Source organism: Rattus norvegicus, chromosome 17 (genome assembly GCF_036323735.1).
Source record: "Rattus norvegicus strain BN/NHsdMcwi chromosome 17, GRCr8, whole genome shotgun sequence".
In the NCBI taxonomy this organism is placed as follows: domain Eukaryota; kingdom Metazoa; phylum Chordata; class Mammalia; order Rodentia; family Muridae; genus Rattus; species Rattus norvegicus.
The window spans coordinates 68279512-68303058 of NC_086035.1; the positions used below are offsets into that span (position 1 = coordinate 68279512).

The following is a 23547-nucleotide window of genomic DNA, read 5'->3' on the forward strand; positions in this document are numbered from 1 at the left end:
TAAGAGGTCCACCATCTTTATAAATGATTACATATTAAAATTTCAATCCCTTTAAAATACCCAATCTCTTTTAAAATTCAAAGTCTTTTTACAATTCAAAGCCTTTTAACTATGGGCTCCACTAAAATACTTTCTTCCTTCAAAAGGGAAAATATCATGGCACAGCCACAATCAAAAGTGAAATCAAACTCCAGCCATCCAATATCTGGGATCCACTCATGATCTTCTGGGCTCCTCCAAGGGCTTGGGTCATTTCTCCAGCTCTGCCCTTTGTAGCACTCACCTTGTCTTCTAGGCTCCAGATGCCTGTGCTTCACTGCTGCTGCTGTTCTTGGTGATCATCTCATGGTACTGGCATCGCCAAAGTATTGCTGTCTTCCCCTGCAACTAGGCTTCACCAAAAGCCTCTCATAGGCTCTTCTCATGGTGCCAAGCCTTAACTCCTTTGCATGACCCCTTCAGTCCTGGACCATCAATTCCAATGGCTTTCCATGGCTTCTCACTGTGCCTAACATCAGCTGTTCTTTATGACCCCTTCGTTCCTTCAAAACCAGTACCACCTGGGTGAATCTTACCAAGCCCAGCCACAGCATGAAGTACAACCTTGGCTCTCTCTGGAACGCAGCCTCTTTGTGCTCTCAGAAAATACTTTCCAGAAGATTTCACCTCAGTGATACTGGTCTCTTCTTAATAACCACTAATTTCTTAGCTCCAGCTCACCAGTATCAATAGTCCCACTAATACAAATGTTTAATAGTTCTGGTATCTTGTTAATCACAGCTGATTCTGCAGCCTCAGCTAACCAAAACCACAATCGTTACAATCAAAATAGCAGGATCCCTGATAAGAATCTTTAATCTTCCGTCTGAAATTGCACAATCTAGGCCTCCATTTTCTGCACTGTTCTCAACATTGTCTTCCAAGCTCCTACAGAACATCCCACAAAGCTCTTAACATCTCAATGGCTCTGCTAGCTCAAAGTTTCAAAGTCCTTCCACAGTCCTCCCAAAACATGGTCAAGTCACAGGAATACCCCCACTATGCTGATACCAATTTGTCTTAGTCAGGGTTTCTATTCTTGCACAAAACATTATGACCAAGAAGCAAGTTGTGGAGGAAAGGGTTTATTCAGCTCACACTTCCACGTTGCTTCTTATCACCAAAGAAAGTCAGGACTGGAACTCAAGCATGTCAAGAAGGAGGTACTGATGCAGAGGCCATGGAGGGATGTTACTTACTGGCTTGCTTCGCCGGCTGCTCAGCTTGCTGTCTTATAGAAACCAAGTCTACAGCCCAGGGATGGTATCACCCACAAGGGGCCCTCCCACCCTGATCACTAATTGAGATCCACAGCTGGATCTCATAGAGGTATTTCCTCAAAAGAGGGTCCTTTCTCTGTAATAACTCCAGCTTTCATCAAGTTGACACTCAAAACCAGACAGTACAAGGTGGCTGTTTCACACTGGAGGGTTGATCACTGGGTAAAGTCAGGGTAACTCTAAGAGCATGTTTGCTGACGGGAAGGCTGCTGGAGCCTGGTAAAAGTAGCCTCGTCCCCACATATGGCTTGAGTATCCTTGAAATCACTCTAGCATCTCCACTTGAGAAATGCTCTCTCTGATTCTGTTAACCTACATACTCTCAAATCAATCCAATTCTCATCTTTGTCTGCTCCTAGTAAACTGTTCTCCAAGCTTCAACATCCTGAATTTTGGTTATCTTTGTGCCTTTCCTTTCATAGCTGAATATCAAGAGCATTGTTTCCTCTCTTTGTTCAAATTTTTGTTCTACTTTCTGCCATGTTCTTCCCTGCAACTGTTCCAATGGTCTCTGCTTTAACCCAGAATTGTGACCAATCTATGTTGTGGATATTTCCCCCCAAAAAAAAAGATTGCAACCATTGACTCAATCAATTAATTCATACTTTATCATTTCCATGAGTTCTATGAAAGTGAACCCATTTGTTCCCAATGAAGTCACTGCTACCTGTGGTTGAATGGGACCTCAAACTTCAGGATTATTCATAGCAATTAACCATTTGAATAACTGAGTAATTTCCAGTCTCTGTGATCAGGTCTCTCTACATACCATCTCTTCCAACCCTGTCAATTTCATCATTAGAGGAAAAGACTATTTCTTGAGATGACAGAGAGAAGTAACAGATGGCTATATGGAAGTTAGCAATGCAAAGGCACAAAGGGTCTCTAAAGTAAGACTGGAGGATTCGGACTTGAGCTTGAAATAGTAGAGACTTTGAGACAAGGTGAGCTGGGGGCAGTGTGATTACTCTCATTTAGAAGCATCTCACTGAGTAAACTGACAAAAGTTTAAGCAACAGCTATTTCCTGGGTTAACTAGAAAACAGCACTCTAGGAACACCTGTGTTCACACTATAAAAATGATAAGTAAACTGAAGAATAAGGATAAAAGAACAAAAGGAATACTGTGAGTATCCAAAAGAAAATAAACACCAACATTGTAAATTAATTCTAAGGCTTCACTCGCAAAGTAATGGAAGAGGAACGGGTAACATGACAGCGAAGTGCAAAGTAAAATAGGCAGCAAGCCAAAAAATTAATAAGAGAAGGTCAATATAAATATTAAACTCTGGATAAAGTGTTTAACCCCTGGCCATGTGCAACAATAATAAGCCTTTAGGATCATGGGATTTGCTGATCATTCCTAAAACAAAGATAGCAGCAAGTATAAACCAAAACGTAGACTCGGTGTTTGTGAATGACTTGAAACCTCAAACTTTCAGGAACACACTACTTCTGCTTCACTTTGCATAATTCAAATGGATATTAAAAAACAGAGGATGAAACTGAGACTGAGTAAAAAAATTAGTGGGTTTGACTATTGCCAAAGGGAAAAAAATTATCCGTTAATCATAAATACATACTATTTGTGTGTCTTAATTTTGAGGGAAGAGAATTAAACAGGGATCTGGGGAGAAACAAAAGAGAATGCATTAAAAAGTTCTGGTGGTGAACTAGACTATGGGGGGAGGGCGGCAATGGGGGGAGGGTTGGGAGGGGAACACCCATAAGGAAGGGGAGGGGGGAGGGGGATGTTTGCCCGGAAACCGGGAAAGGGAATAACACTTGAAATGTATATAAGAAATACTCAAGTTAATAAAAAAAAAAAAAAAAGGAAGGAAAAAAAAAGTTCAGGTGATTCTGTCACCTACCTACGAAAATAATTTGAAGATCATTTCAAATAAGGTCACCTTGCCCTGCAGAGAGACTGGAAAAGCAATGCCACGGATTATCATCCTTTGCTGAACCAGATAGAACAGACTTACTGCAGGTGGGAAAACACAATTACCAAAGGTTGTTATGTGGCGCAATGATGGCTTTTAACTGCCTGTCAAGTGTTGAAGAGGATTTATTAACCAAAGTGGTGAGCTGAAGTCAACTGTCAAAAATGACCAGTTTTAAGGTTTGAATTTGGTTTGTAGCAATTCTTGCTTACCTCTACATATCAGAGAATACGTATAATAGAGCCGAAGAGAACAGTATCCAAAACAGAATGGTACAGGAGATGCTCATGCTCTTGTTACCTGTCATAGAAATCAAGTTAAGTTTGCATGTAAAATACAGTACGAAAGAGCAGATCACTGAGGTAAGAGTACCAACAAAAACGAAGCTCTTTCACTGTGATCAGAAGACAGGATGCAACGCATGCGAGTTTGTAAAGCCAGGACCTGCACACTCAGAGACTTCAAAGAGGAACTGGAGCCAGAACTCCACTTGAACCCATGATTAGCTGTAGTAGCTATTCCTGGTTGTCAACTTGACTATATCTAGAATTAACTACAATCCAGATTGGAAGGCTCACCTTTAATCCTGATCTTGAGGCTGGGAGATACAAGTTTCTGACCTGGATCTTGGCATGGGGATCTTGAGGCAAAGTGGCTATGAATCCCAAGAGCCTAAGGAAAGGAGATCTCTGAATTCAAGTTCATCTGGGACAAAGCATCTCCCAGATCCAGTTGTGGTGGTACACAGGTTTTATCTGGGACACACCTTCTGCTGGAGACCTACAAAATGACATTGGAAGAAGGAAGGGTCTCCCTCTCTCCTTTTCACCTGCCTGCCTTGTGGGAGTGAGCCACTGCTAGATCCTTGGACTTTCACAGCTGCTGCTGATCATTGTTGGGGAGTTGGACTACAGACTGTAAGTCAACCAATTCTCTTACTATATAAAGACTACCCATAAGTTCTGTGACTCTAGAGAACCCTGACTAAGACACTAAATGATCAAAGGACTCTGGAAAAATCATCCATTCTTCTGTTGATTCATATAGGAGGGCAAGGATAGTTGGGCATTACCAAACTTTTTCATTTTCCACAAAAACATTAGACTCTTTGCTGAGAAGATGCCTCAGTAGTTAAGGAACACCAGGCATAGAGACAAAAGAAAAGTGAGTTCAAATTCTCAACAGTGAAGTAGGAAGAAAGAAACAAAGAAAGAAAGAAAGAAAGAAAGAAAGAAAGAAAGGAAGGAAGGAAGGAAGGAAGAAAGAAAGAAAGAAAAGAGAAAAAAGAAGAGAAGAGAAAAGAAAAGAAAAAAGAAAAGAAGAGAAGAGAAGGGAAAAGAAAAGAAAAGAAAAGAAAAGAGAAGAAAAGGAAAGAAAAGAAAAGCGATCTGTTCTTAGGCATCTGTGCCTGCAGCCTGAGAACACTGGGGATTTTCAGGCTGAGAGCCTAGCTACAATAGGGGTGGGGGGGAGAGACCCTGCCCTAAAGGAATGTGCAAAGCAGTACATGCAATAAGCTCTTCTAATTTCCATGCACATGTGGCTGCACCTGTACACAAGTATATGCACACACATATACACACACAGACACACACATATATACAATCATAAACACATATATACAGAGACACACATTCATACACACATATACACACAGGCACATAGAAATTCACTCTCATACATATGCACATACTCACACACTCACACAATCCACACATTCACACACACTCACACCCACCCTCCCCCACCCCCAGAGAGAGAGATAGAAATTAACATTTTCTTACATTCTTTACCAAAAGAAACAATAAGAAAAGTTTTTAAGAAAAAAACTCATAGAAATTATCTACAGAGGAAGAAAAAAGTGAAAGGAACTGGATTTTTTTTCTTCACGTATCTTGTTTTATGATTTTGAGTGTAAATAAAAAGGTTAACTCAAATAAAAAATAATACACTTTGGTAACACCTAAAATTAAACACAGATTGAAATAAATTAATGATGCATTTCAAGTAAGAAGTTTTAAGCATAAAGCAGGAACAATTGCTTCCATTGACATCATAGAACAACATTTTAGATGCACCAGCCTCAGTGTAATAAAAGCACAAAAAGAAAATGTAATTCCATTCAGTACCCTGGATGGTAGAACAAATAACAAGGCTATTTTGAGAATATTGTGAATGTTTCAGAAACTGTTAGGGTAAGCAAGTGAGTAATTATGTTAATGTTATTTGTAGAAACGTTTTCTTTTTCTTTTTTTTATTGTTAGAAGCTGTAATACAAAGTCAAACAAGTTAGGAAAAGGGCTTAGAAAGTTATAAGAAACCACTCTATAGAAAAGCTCTATGTATACCGGGAACAGTAATCGATGATACTGATTCCATTAATTCCCCTGTCAATAAACCAGAAGTCTATGAAAGACAAGCTTCCAGATCTGAGACAGGTAGGGCCAAGGCATCTTGTAATGCTTTATCACACAGCATAGAAGACAGGTCAACAGGATGGGCACATTAACTTGAAGGGGCTCAGCTGGGCAGAAACACAATAACTGACAAACCAGGAAAACAACGCCATTAGCAGAAAGTATGTCGAGTGACCCAGCTACAGCACTTCTAGACAAATATCCCCCAAACTATGAGTCCATGTGTCACAGAGATGCTTGGACATCAGTGGGTTTTGCCACACTATTCACAATAGCTGTATCATCAAACTAACCCAGATGCCCAACAACAGAGGGATGGAGAAAGTGATAGGGATTTGAATGCACAATAGAGCTTTCAGCCATAACTAAGAGTAAGCTGCCTCACTTGTAGGAAAATGGACGCAAATGAGATCATCATGATAGGTAAATCGAGGCGGTCTCAAAAAAAACGAATATCTCTCATATGTTGGTCCTAGACTCCATAAGTGCATGACGTTCTGTCCACACCGATTAGGTGAATGTAGAAAAGAATCATGGAAGGGAATAAAGGAGACAAATGGTGGTGGGAGGGGAATACACAAAGGTAGTGAGGTGTGAGGGGAAACATGCTCCAACTGAGTTCTAACTGTGTAAAGGATTTTTGGGGATCCTTTGCAAAAAAATTAAGAAAAGAGAGATTTGAATTAGGTTCAAAATTGTGTGTCCATGTTAATTTCACACACACCCTCTTCGTCAAAAAAACTATTTTTGATGGTTCCTGGAAAGCTATTTTTGATGGTTTGGAGTGGCAGTGTGATAGGTGGGAACTGCAGAATTGGGTTTCACTGGAGAAAGGAAAGAGGAATTCCCAGTGGTGGGGAATCCTTGGCACATAGGCCGTATTCCGTGGATGGCCTGTGCTCAGATAAGCCAGAGAAAGCTTAAATGTGGCATTGATAAACATGGCCTTGTTTAGTTATTTTATTAGGTGCAGGACAGTAAAAGATTGGGCCCAGTACCTTCATGTGACACATGGGGAAGAATGGCTTGTTACTAATCAGGGAAAAAGCACCTGGGTGGAAATATGAGATGTACGAAAAGGCCTTCATCTCGGCGGGAGAGCTAACGGAGAAAGAGTCTTAATAGCTCGAGTTTAAAGGCATCTGTGGTCGCCCACATGAAACTCAGTAAAAGCTGATGACTGAGTGTTTTGACAGACAGGTCGAGCTTTGGGGTAATCCACAGGCAAGTTTTAAGGTTTATGAGCAAGTAAGAAGCAGAGAGATGGGCTTCCCTTTCAAGCCACACATTTAGGAATGCAGATTCAACTTTTCTCATAAAACCCTACGTGAGAGTGGGACCTTTCCAGGATAAAACACTAAGTGGACTTTCTTTGGAAGAATTCTCTTACATTAGAATAAAATGAACCATTCCCCCTTTCCATCAAGAGAAGCCTTCTGCTTACCACATAAAATGCAGAAGGAGGACAGTTTTGAATTTGAAAAATTTTTAAACCTTCTCTTCCACTTTCACAGATAAAAATCCATTATTTCCCCAATAACGTATTGGTGGAATTGGAGTAAAACAAGATGTGATTGGAACTGAAAGCCGTCCAGTTTTATTCCCCTCTGCTCCTCTGATTTACAGTGAAGCTTGGCTCTGTGCAGACGAGGAGAGCAAAAGTTGATACCAATTGGAGTTCCAGCAAGAGCTGCCCCTGTATGGGGAAAATAACTTTTTGAACTTTTTTGGAGCAGCATCCAGCAACATAGACAAGGCAGGGAGGGATGTAAAAGGAATAATTGTCACCTAGTGGTGAGTGAACAATGATCGATCACTCATAATAATCTCCTTCAATAAACCCCACTGCAGAGAGCTGGATTGTTTGAACATACCACGGTGTTAATTATGGCTGGGCTGCATTTACAGCCTAATTTGTATTTTTACAGTCTGTGACATGTGAAAGCTTGAGATAATTTTCAGTGTCATATTGGGTGTTTGGAATTCGGTGTGTGGTGTTAGCTTCAAACATTGGCCATTTCGTTTAGCACCCTTTGTAGCCAAGTAGGGTTGGGAGGGGATGGTGTTAGGGAAGCCATAGAACCTCCAGGAAATCCCAAGAGGAAGTATCCATCAATTTCCATTTAAGCAGCAGGATAGGGATGATCCTAAATGGCCAATATGGAGCTGAGTCTCAATTGTTATCAACAAGGATCTCCAACACTTATCGAGTGGCTGTTGTAACCTATAAATTGGTTTTGTGCCTAGCCTCTCTTGGGAGTGACTGCACTTCCACTGCAAAGCATGTACGCTATCTACCACATTTGGAATCTGGACTTCTTAAGCAATATGCATAGTTCCCTTGGGATGCTGGTAGAAGTTTTCAGGGGGCCTTGTTTCATTTTGGAAGCCAGGAAAAACCATCAGGTTCAATTCATATCTCTGTAAGAAAAGGAGAACTGTTGGAAATATCCACCCGCTCCAAGGAGTGAGTGTGTAATGCTTCAGTCTTCAATCATTTGGGCACATCTCTATGAACCATGATTATCCCGGGTAAAGAACAACTAAATCTTAAGAAAGATGTTTAAAAACTGCAGAATTCAGCTTCATTCCATACCATTTTGTGACTACGTCACAGGTAACGTTGCCCATTCGGCAATGATATCATTGATATCTTGTAGGTTGCCTTGTGCCTCCCCAGGACTCTTGGTCTACCTTCTCTTCGTTGCACCTCTTTAGAGAAATGAAAAAAGAGTGATTTCATTGTTTTGGGTTCTATTGCCTAATATCAAATCTGATAAATAATCAAAATTTCATGTAACAAATAAATATTTTCCCATCATATGCAATATCTACATTTGAAAATCTACCAATTGTGTGATTTATTGTCACCCACCAAACAGTTAAGAGAGAAACATTAGGCAGGCTCATTGCTAAAATATAAAAGGGGGTAGAGAAAATACATTGGTCACTTTCTCATTGCTACAACAAAGTTCCTGGCAAAAGCAACTGGAGGAGAATACTTATTTTGGCTCATAGTTCAAGCTATAGACCATTATTCAGGAGCAGTCCTGGTGCTGGGAACTTGGGGCAGTTGGTTACACTGAGTCAAAGAGAAATGGATCCCGGAATTTAGCAGTCTTTGATCCTTTGAGTCACTCTAGGACCCTAGACCATGGGATGGTCCTAACCATATCTCATGTCCGAGTTGACTCAGTGTATGACTGCCCTCACACACAGGGCTAGAGGTTTGAGTTCTTGATGAACCTAGATTTCGTCATGTTAGTAAGCAACATTAACCAGCACAGGAGCTCTGCTCATCAGTTTACACAAATAAGTATATTTTAGAACATGATTTGAACCCATTTTGCAAAGCATTAGGTTATAGGAAATAATTCCTATTTCCCTTTATTTCTTTTAATTGTTTTAACCAAGAGCCAGTTACAATGTTTTGAGACTCAAGAACTGATAATGGAATCAAGAAAATTCTGTGCCATTCAGTTTGCCATTTGGTTTTGATTTGGCTCCGTTTCTTGGTTATCTGCTTTGATTTATGATTTGTTTCTTTGTCTTTACTATGTGACTAGAAATATATATTTCACAGACTTCATGATTTTAATTACTTGTTCCTATAAATGTTGATCACAGGTATTTTATATCTTCAGACTGGAACATATTTAGTGGAGAAAAGAACAGTAGGCAGCAATGTACAGAGCTAGTGGTGTGACCATGTTAGAAGCCTATGTGAGCAATGGCATAATCAATGCCATTAGCTAAGTAAAATAAAAACCACAGATCTTAAAACAATAACAATCCTCCATTCTAGAACTGTAATACATATTCACTGGTTAGAAACTTTCTGATCAATCTATTTGATATGAATAAATTTTATTATCTATTTTTTAATGAAAACTTAGAAAAGAAATGTTTTGTGTAGGGCAGGAGAGAAGAGTCAGCAGTTAGGACTATGTGGTTCTTGCTTGACCTGATTTAGTTTGCTTCAGTTGTGTTGGGCACCTAGTAATCACCTTTAACTTCAGCTCCAATGGGATTCAAAACCTCGAACCAAAAGGAGGCTGAGGGTGAACCCACATCTTTCCTCTGCTCCTGGGATCCAGTTTCCCCTTCATCATCCTCAGCTATGTAGCAGGAAAATTATTTCTGTCACCCATTCTTCTCTGACCCTATCCCCAAAGGGTCACAAAGATATTTTCCCTCAACCTTCCTTTCTGAATGCCCGGTGAGCAGGCATTTACTGGGAAACACCAGCTCAGTCAGATAAGAACATCCCCTCCCCAACTACACCCAACTAACCCAAGTTTTCTATGAGCACACTAGCTAAAAATACAACATACATTATATTCTCCAAAATGCCAACAAGGAAATAGTAACCAAGGAATAAAATACCTACCCAAGAAAGATATATCCAGAAACCAGCACTTAGTCTTATAATCACTCCAAACACTATATGCTAGCCTATATGCTAGTATAAAAACACAATAACAGCCTGGGCAGCATGTCTCTACTAGAGACACTAAGCCCACTGATAGCTATACTACTGTAGCTAGTCCTGAGTATTCCAACATAGCTGAATCACAAGAAAAAAGACCTTCATACCACTTATGTGAAGATGATAAAGGTCCTTAATTGGAAAACTAATAAATCCCTTAAAGAAATCCAGCAAATTCAGTGTGAGGAAATTAATAAATTCATTAAAGAAACCTAAAAAACACAAACAGCAGAAGAAAATAAGTAAAACTGTTCAAGACATGAAAATGGACATAGAGACTCTCCTCTCCCGCCCGCCCTGGCTGCGGGCTGGCTTCCTCTTCCGGGTGACGATTCTCTGTGGCGCGCTGTTGAAGCTGAGCGGTCGCCATGGAGCTTTCTGGCGAGTACGTCGGTGGTGACGGGGAGCCGCAGCGGCTACAAGTGTCCTGTGAAGCGTCGAGCGACGCGGACCCTCTCTAGAGCCTGTCGGCGGGCGTGGTCCGCATGAAGGAGTTGGTAGCGGAGTTCTTCGGGACCCTAGTGGAGCAGGACGCACAGGGCGTGGCGGAAGATCCGGAGGACGCTTTGGATGGCTCCTGGACCTCTGCGTCTTAGAGAGACGAGCACGCACATCTCTGAGCTGCGGTGGGGCGGCGGCGGTGCCCTGGTCGAGTTAGGATTTAAATACCCTGGACACCATGACACTGAGACTCTTAGAAGACTGGTGCAGGGGGATGGACATGAACCCTCGGAAGGCACTGTTGGTTGCCGGCATCCCTCCGACCTGCGGAGTGGCAGACATCGAGGAGGCCCTGCAGGCTGGCCTTGCTCCCTTAGGGGAGCATAGACTGCTTGGGAGGATGTTTAAGAGGGATGAGAACAAGAATGTAGCCTTGGTTGGGCTCACAGTAGAGACCGGCAGTGCCCTAGTCCGCAAGGAGATACCTGCAAAAGGAGGTGTCTGGAGAGTGATCTTTAAGCCTCCAGATGCTGATAGTGACTTTTTATGCAGATTAAATGAGTTTTTAAAGGGAGAGGGCATGACAATGGGTGAATTAACCAGAGTTCTTGGGAATCGGAATGACCCTCTCTGCCTAGACCAGAATGTGATGATCCCTGAAATTCGAGCACCCATGTTAGCACAGGCATTAGATGAGGCTCTTAAGCCTACCCTGCAGTATCTGAGATACAAAAAGCTGAGTGTGTTCTCAGGCAGGGATCCTCCGGGACCAGGTGAGGAAGAATTTAAATCTTGGATGTTTCATACTTCCCAAGTAATGAAAACATGGCAGGTGTCAGATGTAGAGAAAAGAAGGCGGTTGATAGAGAGCCTTAGAGGCCCAGCATTCGAAATTATTCGAGTCCTCAAGATAAACAACCCGTTCATTACCGTTGCAGAATGCCTGAAGACGCTTGAGACAATATTTGGGATTATTGATAATCCTAGGGCCTTGCAGGTCAGATACCTTACTACTTACCAGAAGAGTGGTGAAAAGCTCTCTGCCTATGTTCTGAGGTTGGAGCCTTTATTACAGAAGCTGGTGCAGAAAGGAGCGATTGAGAAAGAAGTTATGAATCAGGCCCGACTAGACCAAGTCATTGCTGGGGCAATCCACAAGTCAGTTCGAAGAGAGCTTGGACTGCCAGAAGGTAGCCCTGCCCCAGGCTTATTGCACTTGCTGACACTGATAAAAGATAAGGAGGCAGCAGAGGAAGAAGTCCTTCTTCAGGCTTAATTAGAAGGACATTTCACTTGACCCAAGACCAGCAAGGCTGTCATGAGCAGAACATGATGGAGGAGCTCATTGAAGTGATCAGCCCATCCCCACTTTGTGCTGCCAAAGTAACTTGCCCTTTGTCGTGTTGTTCACCCCACTGAATGTCTCCCCAGTGTTTTACTGGTACAAATGATGTCATTCTACACTGGTAATTATTTAAATCAAAAGGTCATCTAGTACAGTGTTCTGCAAAGCCGGAGTTTATATGCATGTTTAATAGTCTTATGTGATGGTGCTGTCCGTTAAAAATAATTTTCAGGTGTTGCCCACATTTATGCTGAAGACCCTGAGCCAAGGCTAGCTAAGTTATTTAAAGTTTCTTTATTATAAATCAGTTATTGATTCTGTGCAATCAAAAATCACAACTGAGTGCTGTGGTCAATTCTACAACTATCTTTAGGTTTGTGATATATCTGATGTGTTGCCAAAGGGTCTGCTTCTAAATGTCATTTTCTTAGAGTCATAGTATAAATAAAGAAATGCTAATAATAAAAAAAAGAAAGAAAATGGACATAGAATCAATAAAGAAAACACCAATCGAGGGAATTCTTAGAATGAACAAAGACACAAGCTTCACCAGCAGAATACAAGAGATGGATGAAAGAATCTCAGGCATTGAAGATATGCTAGAAGAAATAGATGTATCTGTCAAAGAAAATATTAAATGTAAAACAACATCCAAAACAAAATATCCAGGAAATATGAAAAGGTCAAACCAGGGAACTAGTGATACTCACTTTCAGAAAAGTAGCTGATTAACTAAACAAAAAGTAGCTAATGGATTTTGAAAGGAATTACAGAGAGAACATCCTTCACAATAGCCTCAAATAATATAAAGTATCTAGGGGTATGTTTAACCTAGCAAGTGGCAAAAACTTCACATTTTTTGAGAAAAAAAGTTGAATAAGATATCAGAAGATAGAAAGATCTATCATTCTCATGGATTGGTGGGGTTAATATAATAAAAATGGAAATCCTCCCAAAAGCAAGCTAGAGATTCAATGAAACCCCCATCCAAATTCCAACACAACTCTTCGCAGACATGGAAATAACAGGACAACTGGAAAAACACAAAAACTCAGGATCACTTAAATAATCCTGAACAATGCCATAGATGTATAGAGATAAAAGAAACAAACAAAAACCCTCATAGTATTGGCATAAAAAAGAAGTCACGTTGATCAATAGAATAAAACTGAAGACCTATACATAAATCCACTCACACTTGGACACTTGATAAAGAATCCAGAAATACAAACTGGGAAAAGCAAGGACAGCTTTTTCAACAAATGGTGCTGGTCAATTTCGATAGCAGCATGCGGAAGAATAGAAATAGATCCATATTTATAACCCTACACAAAACTCAAGTCCATGTGGATCAAAGACCCCAATATAAAACTATATACACTAAACCTGATGAAGAGAGAGTAGGAAAAGGCCTTGAATGCATTGGCACCAGAGAAGACTTCCTCAGCAGAACATGGATAGAACAGGCAATAAGATAAATAATAAATGGGACCTCATGAAACTGAAAAACTCCTGTATTTACTTTTAAGTGACGTTCACTGCTAAGTAAATGATAGTCAAGCTGCAATTACGAGATCCAGAATGTTTTGTTGTAAAGGAAGGCTCAGTGGAAGACACATGGATCTCCCTAGAAGGGGGAAAGAACGCCATTATTTGAACAAAGCAGTAGCCTACAGAATGGGAAAATATTCTTACCAGCTCCACGTCTGTTAGAGGACTAATATCCTAAAATAAAAAGAACTCAAGCAATGACTTATCTCAAAACAAATAATTTAATTAAAAACGTAGGACAGAACTAAAGCGAACAATAGAGAAAATTAAAATGGCCGAGAAACACTTAAAGAAATGTTCAATATCCTTAGCCACTAGAAAAAGGCCAATCAAAACTACCTTGAAGCTCTATCTTACACATGTCAGAAAGCTAAAAATAAATAACACAAGTGATATGCTGGGGAGGATGTGGAGCGAAGGAAACAGTTCTCCATTGCTGTGAGAGCGCAAAGGTCTATGGCCACTATGAAAGTCAGGATAGTAGTTTCTCAGAAAGTTGGGATTACATCAACCTCAAGATCCAGCTGCACAACTCTTGGGCATATACTCATTGGATGTGCCATCCCACCACGAGGACATTGGCTCAACCATGTTTGTTGTGACTTTATTCATAATATCCAGAAGCTGGAAACAACTGAGATGTCCCTCAACAAAAGAATGAATAAAGAAAATGTGGTACATTTACATAATGTGTTACTTAGATGCTAAAAATTAGCATCATGAAATTTACAGGCAAATATATGGAACCAGAAAAAATCATTCTGAGAGCCCAAAAAGATAAATGTGATATATATTCACTTATAAGTGAATATTAGCTGCTAAGCAAATATAAACCAAACTGCAATCATTAGACCCAGAAAGTTCTGGTATAGAGGAAGGCAAAAGGTAATAAACATGGATCTCCCTAGTAGGAGGAAATAGAATCGATATTACTGGCAATCTGGAAATGGAGTGGGTGAATGAAGTGGAAATGGGTAGGAGAGATAGGGCTATATTGATGGAATGCAGGGAGAGACAACTGGATCTGAGGGGCAATTGAGAGATGATATGGAAACCTAGTTTAGTGGAAACTCTCTTCAATATATAAAGGTGATACTAATACAATCTAATAATGAGGGATATGGTGACACCTCCTATTGCCAATTGTAGCTCCCAGTAGAAGAACTTGGTTGCATTAAATTGAATTGTTGACCAAGAGGGTCTCATGGAAATTCCCAAAAAATTCAGGCTATTGCTAAGACAAATGGTTGCTCTCTGCAAACTGCTGGAGGGGCCCTATTGTCAAGGACAACAACAATGCAATTCACTGAACATGGAGAAATAGAGCTGGTGCCTACATAAAGCCTTCTCTCCTACATTCTAGTTCCTCTGGTGGGAGGAAGTATTCTGAAATCTACCAAAAGAAAAATATAAACACCAACCCAGCTATGAAATCTTTGATCTACAATCTATCTTGCCTTCAAGATATGCTAAGGCAATTGTGGAACAGACCTTGTGAAAGTTGCCCACTAAATTCTGATTTGAATTTCACCCTATTCCAAGAGATGTGACCTACACCCAACACTGCTAGGGTATCCAGAAACCAGATAGCCCAAAGACCTGGTATAAAACAAAACCTACTTCCCTCAGTTATTTTAAGTATCAATAATACAGCTACTAATGGTACTCTGCTATACTCATTCACCCATGCCTTATTCAGGCATCATCAGCGAAGCTTTCTCCAGCAACAGATAGAGATGCAAAGACCCACAGCCAGACATTATGTGGGAAGGGAATTGAAATGGGCTGTTTCCATAACATCCATCCCCTGAGAACTCAGGAAACCCCAAGAAAGAAGACGCATAAAGGGGTTTTTTTTCAGTTTTTTTTATTTATTTAATACTTAATAATAATTCTTTGGTTTCCGGGCAAACATCCCCCTCCCCACTCCCCTTCCTTATGGGTGTTCCCCTCCCAACCCTCCCCCCATTGCCGCACTCCCCCAAACAGTCTAGTTCACTGGGGGTTCAGTTTTAGCAGGACCAGGGCTTCCCCTTCCACTGGTGCTCTTACTAGGATATTCATTGCTACCTATGAGGTCAGAGTCCAGGGTCAGTCCATGTATAGTCTTTAGGTAGTGGCTTAGTCCCTGGAAGCTCTGGTTGCTTGGCATTGTTGTACATATGGGGTCTCAAGCCCCTTCAAGCTCTTCCAGTTCTTTCTCTGATTCATTCAACGGGGGTCCTATTCTCAGTTCAGTGGTTTGCTGCTGGCATTCGCCTCTGTATTTGCTGTATTCTGGCTGTGTCTCTCAGGAGCGATCTACATCAGGCTCCTGTCGGTCTGCACTTCTTTGCTTCATCCATCTTGTCTAATTGGGTGGCTGTATATGTATGGGCCACATGTGGGGCAGGCTCTGAATGGGTGTTCCTTCAGTCTCTGTTTTAATCTTTGCCTCTCTCTTCCCTGCCAAGGGTATTCTTGTTCCCCTTTTAAAGAAGGAGTGAAGCATTCACATTTTGATCATCTGTCTTGAGTTTCATTTGTTCTAGGCATCTAGGGTAATTCAAGCATTTGGGCTAATAGCCACTTATCAATGAGTGCATACCATGTATGTCTTTCTGTGATTGGGTTAGCTCACTCAGGATGATATTTTAAAGTTCAAACCATTTGCCTACGAATTTCATAAAGCCATTGTTTTTGATAGCTGAGTAATATTCCATTGTGTAGATGTACCACATTTTCTGTATCCATTCCTCTGTTAAAGGGCATCTGGGTTCTTTCCAGCTTCTGGCTATTATAAATAAGGCTGCGATGAACATAGTGGAGCACGTGTCTTTTTTATGTGTTGGGGCATCTTTTGGGTATATGCCCAAGAGAGGTATAGCTGGATCCTCAGGCAGTTCAATGTCCAATTTTCTGAGGAACCTCCAGACTGATTTCCAGAACGGTTGTACCAGTCTGCAATCCCACCAACAATGGAGGAGTGTTCCTCTTTCTCTGCATCCTCGCCAGCATCTGCTGTCACCTGAGTTTTTGATCTTAGCCATTCTCACTGGTGTGAGGTGAAATCTCAGGGTTGTTTTGATTTGCATTTCCCTTATGACTAAAGATGTTGAACATTTCTTTAGGTGTTTCTCAGCCATTCGGCATTCCTCAGCTGTGAATTCTTTGTTTAGCTCTGAACCCCATTTTTAATAGGGTTATTTGTCTCCCTGCGGTCTAACTTCTTGAGTTCTTTGTATATTTTGGATATAAGGCCTCTATCTGTTGTAGGATTGGTGAAGATCTTTTCCCAATCTGTTGGTTGCCGATTTGTCCTAACCACAGTGTCCTTTGCCTTACAGAAGCTTTGCAGTTTTATGAGATCCCATTTGTCGATTCTTGATCTTAGAGCATAAACCATTGGTGTTTTGTTCAGGAAATTTTTTCCAGTGCCCATGTGTTCCAGATGCTTCCCTAGTTTTTCTTCTATTAGTTTGAGTGTATCAGGTTTGATGTGGAGGTCCTTGATCCACTTGAACTTAAGCTTTGTACAGGGTGATAAGCATGGATCAACCTGCATTCTACTACATGTTGACCTCCAGTTGAGCCAGCACCATTTGCTGAAAATGCTATCTTTTTTCCATTGGATGGTTTTGGCTCCTTTGTCAAAAATCAAGTGACCATAGGTGTGTGGGTTCATTTCTGGGTCTTCAATTCTATTCCATTGGTCTATCTGTCTGTCTCTGTACCAATACCATGCAGTTTTTATCACTATTGCTCTGTAATACTGCTTGAGTTCAGGGATAGTGAGTCCCCCTGAAGTCCTTTTATTGTTGAGGATAGTTTTAGCTATCCTGGGTTTTTTGTTATTCCAGATGAATTTGCAAATTGTTCTAACTCTTTGAAGAATTGGATTGGTATTTTGATGGGGATTGCATTGAATCTGTACATCGCTTTTGGTAAAATGGCCATTTTTACTATATTAATCCTGCCAATCCATGAGCATGGGAGATCTTTCCATCTTCTGAGGTCTTCTTCAATTTCTTTCTTCAGTGTCTTGAAGTTCTTATTGTACAGATCTTTTACTTCCTTGGTTAAAGTCACACCGAGGTACTTTATATTATTTGGGTCTATTATGAAGGGTGTCGTTTCCCTAATTTCTTTCTAGGCTTGTTTCTCTTTTGTGTAGAGGAAGGCTACTGATTTATTTGAGTTAATTTTATACCCAGCCACTTTGCTGAAGTTGTTTATCAGCTTTAGTAGTTCTCTGGTGGAACTTTTGGGATCACTTAAATAAACTATCATATCATCTGCAAAGAGTGATATTTTGACTTCTTCTTTTCCGATCTGAATCCCCTTGACCTCCTTTTGTTGTCTGATTGCTCTGGCTAGAACTTCAAGAACTATATTGAATAAGTAGGGAGAGAGTGGGCAGCCTTGTCTAGTCCCTGATTTTAGTGGGATTGCTTCAAGTTTCTCTCCATTTAGTTTAATGTTAGCAACTGGTTTGCTGTATATGGCTTTTACTATGTTTAGGTATGGGCCTTGAATTCCTATTCTTTCCAGGACTTTTATCATGAAGGGGTGTTGAATTTTGTCAAATGCTTTCTCAGCATCTAATGAAATGATCATTTGGTTTTGTTCTTTCAGTTTGTTTATATAATGGATCACATTGATGGTTTTCCGTATATTAAACCATCCCTGAATGCCTGGGATGAAGCCTACTTGATCATGGTGGATGATTGTTTTGATGTGCTCTTGGATTCGGTTTGCCAGAATTTTATTGAGTATTTTTGCGTCGATATTCATAAGGGAAATTGGTCTGAAGTTCTCTTTCTTTGTTGTGTCTTTGAGTGGTTTATGTATAAGAGTAATTGTGGCTTCATAGAAGGAATTCGGGAGTGATCCATCTGTTTCAATTTTGTGGAATAGTTTGGATAATACTGGTATGAGGTCTTCTATGAAGGTTTGATAGAATTCTGCACTAAACCCATCTGGACCTGGGCTCTTTTTGGTTGGGAGACCTTTAATGACTGCTTCTATTTCCTTAGGAGTTATGGGATTGTTTAACTGGTTTATCTGTTCCTGATTTAACTTCTGTACCTGATATTTGTCTAGGAAATTGTCCATTTCCTGTAGATTTTCAAGTTTTGTTGAATATAGGCTTTTATAGTAAGATCTGATGATTTTTTGAATTTCCTCTGAATCTGTAGTTATGTCTCCCTTTTCATTTCTGATTTTGTTAATTTGGACACACTCTCTGTGTCCTCTCGTTAGTCTGGCTAAGGGTTTATCTATCTTGTTGATTTTCTCAAAGAACCAACTTTGGTTCTGTTGATTCTTTCTATGGTCCTTTTTGTTTCTACTTGGTTGATTTCAGCTCTGAGTTTGATTATTTCCTGCCTTCTGCTCCTCCTGGGTGTATTTGCTTCTTTTTGCTCTAGAGCTTTTAGGTGTGCTGTCAAGCTGCTGACATATGCTCTTTCCTGTTTCTTTCTGCAGGCACACAGCGCTATGAGTTTTCCTCTTAGCACAGCTTTCATTGTGTCCCATAAGTTTGGGTATGTTGTATCTTCATTTTCATTAAATTCTAAAAAGTTTTTAATTTCTTTCTTTATTTCTTCCTTGACCAGGTTATCATTGAGTAGAGCATTGTTCAATTTCCACGTATATGTGGGCATTCTTCCCTTATTGTTATTGAAGACCAGTTTTAGGCCGTGGTGGTCCGATAGCACGCATGGGATTATGTCTATCTTTCTGTACCTGTTGAGGCCCGTTTTTTGACCAACTATATGGTCAATTTTGGAGAAAGTACCATGAGGAGCTGAGAAGAAGGTATATCCTTTTGCTTTAGGATAGAATGTTCTATAAATATCTGTTAAGTCCATTTGGCTCATGACTTCTCTTAGTCTGTCTACGTCTCTGTGTAATTTCTGTTCCCATGATCTGTCCATTGATGAGAGTGGGGTGTTGAAATCTCTCACTGTTATTGTGTGAGGTGCAATATGTGTTTTGAGCTTCAGTAAGGTTTCTTTTACGTATGTAGGTGCCCTTGTATTTGGGGCATAGATATTTAGGATTGAGAGTTCATCTTGGTGGATTTTTCCTTTGATGAATATGAAGTGTCCTTCCTTATCTTTTTTGATGACTTTTAATTGAAAATTGATTTTATTTGATATTAGAATGGCTACTCCAGCTTGCTACTTCTGACCATTTGCTTGGAAAGTTGTTTTCCAGCCTTTCACTCTGAGGTAGTGTCTGTCTTTGTCTCTGAGGTGTGTTTCCTGTAGGCAGCAGAATGCAGGGTCCTCGTTGCGTATCCAGTTTGTTAATCTATGTCTTTTTATTGGGGAGTTGAGGCCATTGATGTTGAGAGATATTAAGGAATAGTGATTATTGCTTCCTGTTATATCATATTTGGATATGAGGTTATGTTTGTGTGCTTTTCTTCTCTTTGTTTTGTTGCCAAGACGATTAGTTTCTTGCTTCTTCTAGGGTATAGCTTGCCTCCTTATGTTGGGCTTTACCCTTTATTATCATTTGTAGTGCTGGATTTGTAGAAAGATATTGTGTAAATTTGGTTTTGTCATGGAATATCTTGGTTTCTCCATCTATGTTAATTGAGAGTTTTGCAGGATACAGTAACCTGGGCTGGCACTTGTGTTCTCTTAGGGTCTGTATGACATCTGTCCAGGATCTTCTGGCCTTCATAGTTTCTGGTGAAAAGTCTGGTGTGATTCTGATAGGTCTGCCTTTATATGTTACTTGACCTTTTTCCCTTACTGCTTTTAATATTCTTTCTTTATTTTGTGCGTTTGGTGTTTTGACTATTATGTGACAGGAGGTGTTTCTTTTCTGGTCCAATCTATTTGGAGTTCTGTAGGCGTCTTATATGCCTATGGGTATCTCTTTTTTTAGGTTAGGGAAGTTTTCTTCTATGATTTTGTTGAAGATATTTACTGGTCCTTTGAGCTGGGAGTCTTCACTCTCTTCTATACCTATTATCCTTAGGTTTGATCTTCTCATTGAGTCCTAGATTTCCTGTATGTTTTGGACCAGTAGCTTTTTCTGCTTTACATTATCTTTGACAGTTGAGTCAATGATTTCTAGGGAATCTTCTGCTCCAGATATTCTCTCTTCCATCTCTTGTATTCTGTTGGTGAAGCTTCTATCTACAGCTCCTTGTCTCTTCTTTTGATTTTCTATATCCAGGGTTGTTTCCATGTGTTCTTTCTTGATTGCTTCTATTTCCATTTTTAATTCCTTCAACTGTTTGATTGTGTTTTCCTGGAATTCTTTCAGGGATTTTTGTGCCTCCTCTCTATGGGTTTCTACTTGTTTATTTATGTTTTCCTGGAGTTCTTTCAGGCATTTTTGTGATTCCTCTCTGTAGGCTTCTACTTGTTCTCTAAGGGAGTTCTTCACGTCTTTCTTGAAGTCCTCCAGCATCATGATCAAATATGATTTTGAAACTAGATCTTGCTTTTCTGGTGTGTTTGGATATTCCATGTTTATTTTGGTGGTAGAATTGGGCTCCGATGATGCCATGTAGTCTTATTTTCTGTTGCTTGGGTTCCTGCGCTTGCCTCTCGCCATCAGATTATCTCTAGTGTTACTTTGTTCTGCTATTTCTGACAGTGGCTAGACTGTCCTATAAGCCTGTGTGTCAGGAGTGCTGTAGACCTGTTTTCCTGTTTTCTTTCAGCCAGTTATGGGGACAGAGTGTTCTGCTTTCGGGCGTGTAGTTTTTCCTATCTACAGGTCTTCAGCTGTTCCTGTGGGCCTGTGTCTTGAGTTCACCAGGCAGGTCACTTGCAGGGGAAAAGTTGGTCCTACCTGAGGTTCCGAGGCTCAAGTGTGCTCGTGGGGTACTGCCTAAGTCCTCTCCGCGGCGGCAGCAACCGAGAAGATCTGCGCCGCTCTTTCCGGGAGCCTCCATTCACCAGGGTTCCAGATGGCGTTTGGTGTTTTCCTCTGGTGTCTAGATGTGCGCAGAGTGCAGTCTCTTCTGGTTTCCCAGGCGTGTCTGCCTCTCTGTAGGTTTAGCTCTCCCTCCCACGGGATTTGGGTGCAGAGAACTGTTTATCCGGTCTGTTTCCTTCAGGTTCCGGCGGTGTCTCAGGAGCAGGGGTCCTGCTGCTCCTGGGCCCTCCCCTACGGGAACCCAGAGGCCTTATACAGTTTCCTCTTGGGCCAGGGATGTGGGCAGGGGTGGGCAGTGTTGGTGGTCTCCTCCGCTCTGTAGCCTCAGGAGTGCCCACCTGACCAGTCGGTGAGGTCTCTCTTCCACGGGGTTTGGGGGCAGAGCATAAAGGGTTTAAAAGACAGAAGGGACACCAGGAGAACGTGGTCTTCCAGGTCAACTAAGCAAGGCTTAAACTTATACAGACTTGAGCAAAAATCATAGACCCTACCCAGGTCTGGACAAGATCCTCTGCCTGTTATAACTTTCAGCTTAGTGTTTTTATGGACCTCCTTACTGTGAGAATGAGTGGGTCTCTGACTCTCGTGCCTGCTCTTAGGACTTTCTTCCTCCTGTTGAGTGGTTGTGTACAATTTTGATATGATGGGTTTTGGTGTATTATGGATCAGGAACAGAGAGGAGATAGGAAGGCACTAGGAGTAGTAAAGGGAGGGGATACTACAATTAAATATAACATATAATAAAGGAATCTATTCTCTATTAAAATTAAAAATAAAACTCTGACCAATGCCAGTGGTGGCATATGCACACAGACAGAGACAGATAGACATACACTTTAATAAAAATAAAATAAATTAGTTTTTAAAGGAGGGAGTTTGTCTGCTCTAATTCCCAGGAATTTTCATTCCATGCATTTTAGAATAATTTCCTGCTTTTAACACCCCACTCCACCTTGAACGCCAGCCATGACTGTTACTGTTTCTTCCTCTTTTTCTAATTCAACTGAGCTTAAAAGATCTAAACTTGGGATGAATTTTGGGAGAGTGCTTTTTTAATTGGTTATTCTATTTATATTTCAAATGTTGTCCCCCTTCCTCTTCTCTGCAAACCCTCCTCCCATGTCCCCTCCCCTTTGATTCTAAAAGGGTACTCCACCACCCACCCACTCTTGCCTCACCCCTCTAGCAGCCCCTTTTGCTGGGGCAACAAGACTCCACAGGATCTAGTGCCTCCCCTCCAATTGATGGCAGAACAAGCAATCCTCTGCTACATGTGTGGCAGGGGACACGCACTGAGCCATGCAGCTCTTTGGTTGGTGATTTAGTCTCTGGGAGCTCTTCATGGTCAGTTTAGTGGACATTGTTCTTCCTCTTGGGTTGCAATCTCCTTCATCTTCACTCCTTCCTTCCTTCTTCCATTGGGGTCTCTGGGCTCAGTCCAATGGTTGACTGTGAGTTTCTTCATCTGTCTTAGGCATGTGCTGGGAAAGCCTCTCAGACCACAACCCTACTGGGCTCCTCTCGGCAAGCAGTTCTTGGCATCATCAATAAATAATCCATTTAATTGATTATTTTATTTATCTACATTTCAAATGTTGTCCTTCTTCCTGGGACAGGATTCCATAATACACCACAGAGACCCTAAGAAGTTAAACAAGAAGGAAGGCTTAAGTGAGAATGCTTAAATCCCACTTAGAAGGGGGAGTAGAAGCTTTTAAGTGTCTTAGAGAAAATACTAGCATTTTTTTCAATCCCTAAAGGAGAATTAACCCCAATAGCTAGAAACAATGACAACAGGGTGTAGACCACATTAGCAGATTGACAAATCCCTACTTCATTTTACCTTGAAACACTGTTTGGCTACTGTCATGATCGCTAAGGCTTAGTTGACCCTGGTACAATCTTCATCAATCCTGGTGGCTTTAGTGATGAAATCAACTTAGTGACTTGATCTACTTGTTACAATATAGTTTCAATTTTCTTATAGATGTATGGTTAATTTGTGAATTAACTTTAGAGAAACGTAACCTATGTATTGTACTAGAAACCAAAATTGAAGGCCTGTAAAGGTTGCTCAATAGTTGAGAGCACTCCCTGCTCTTACAGAAGTCCCAGGTTCTGTTCCAGGCATCCATATGATAGGTCATGACCATTC

At 40.8% G+C, this 23547-nt stretch overlaps 2 pseudogenes; both read left to right on the forward strand.

Annotated features, from left to right (window-relative positions):
• The first annotated feature begins 10536 nt into the window (after window positions 1-10536).
• Window positions 10537-10764, forward strand: LOC134482868 (EKC/KEOPS complex subunit GON7-like; annotated as a pseudogene).
• Window positions 10741-12274, forward strand: Moap1-ps1 (modulator of apoptosis 1, pseudogene 1; annotated as a pseudogene).
• The last annotated feature ends 11273 nt before the right edge of the window (window positions 12275-23547 follow it).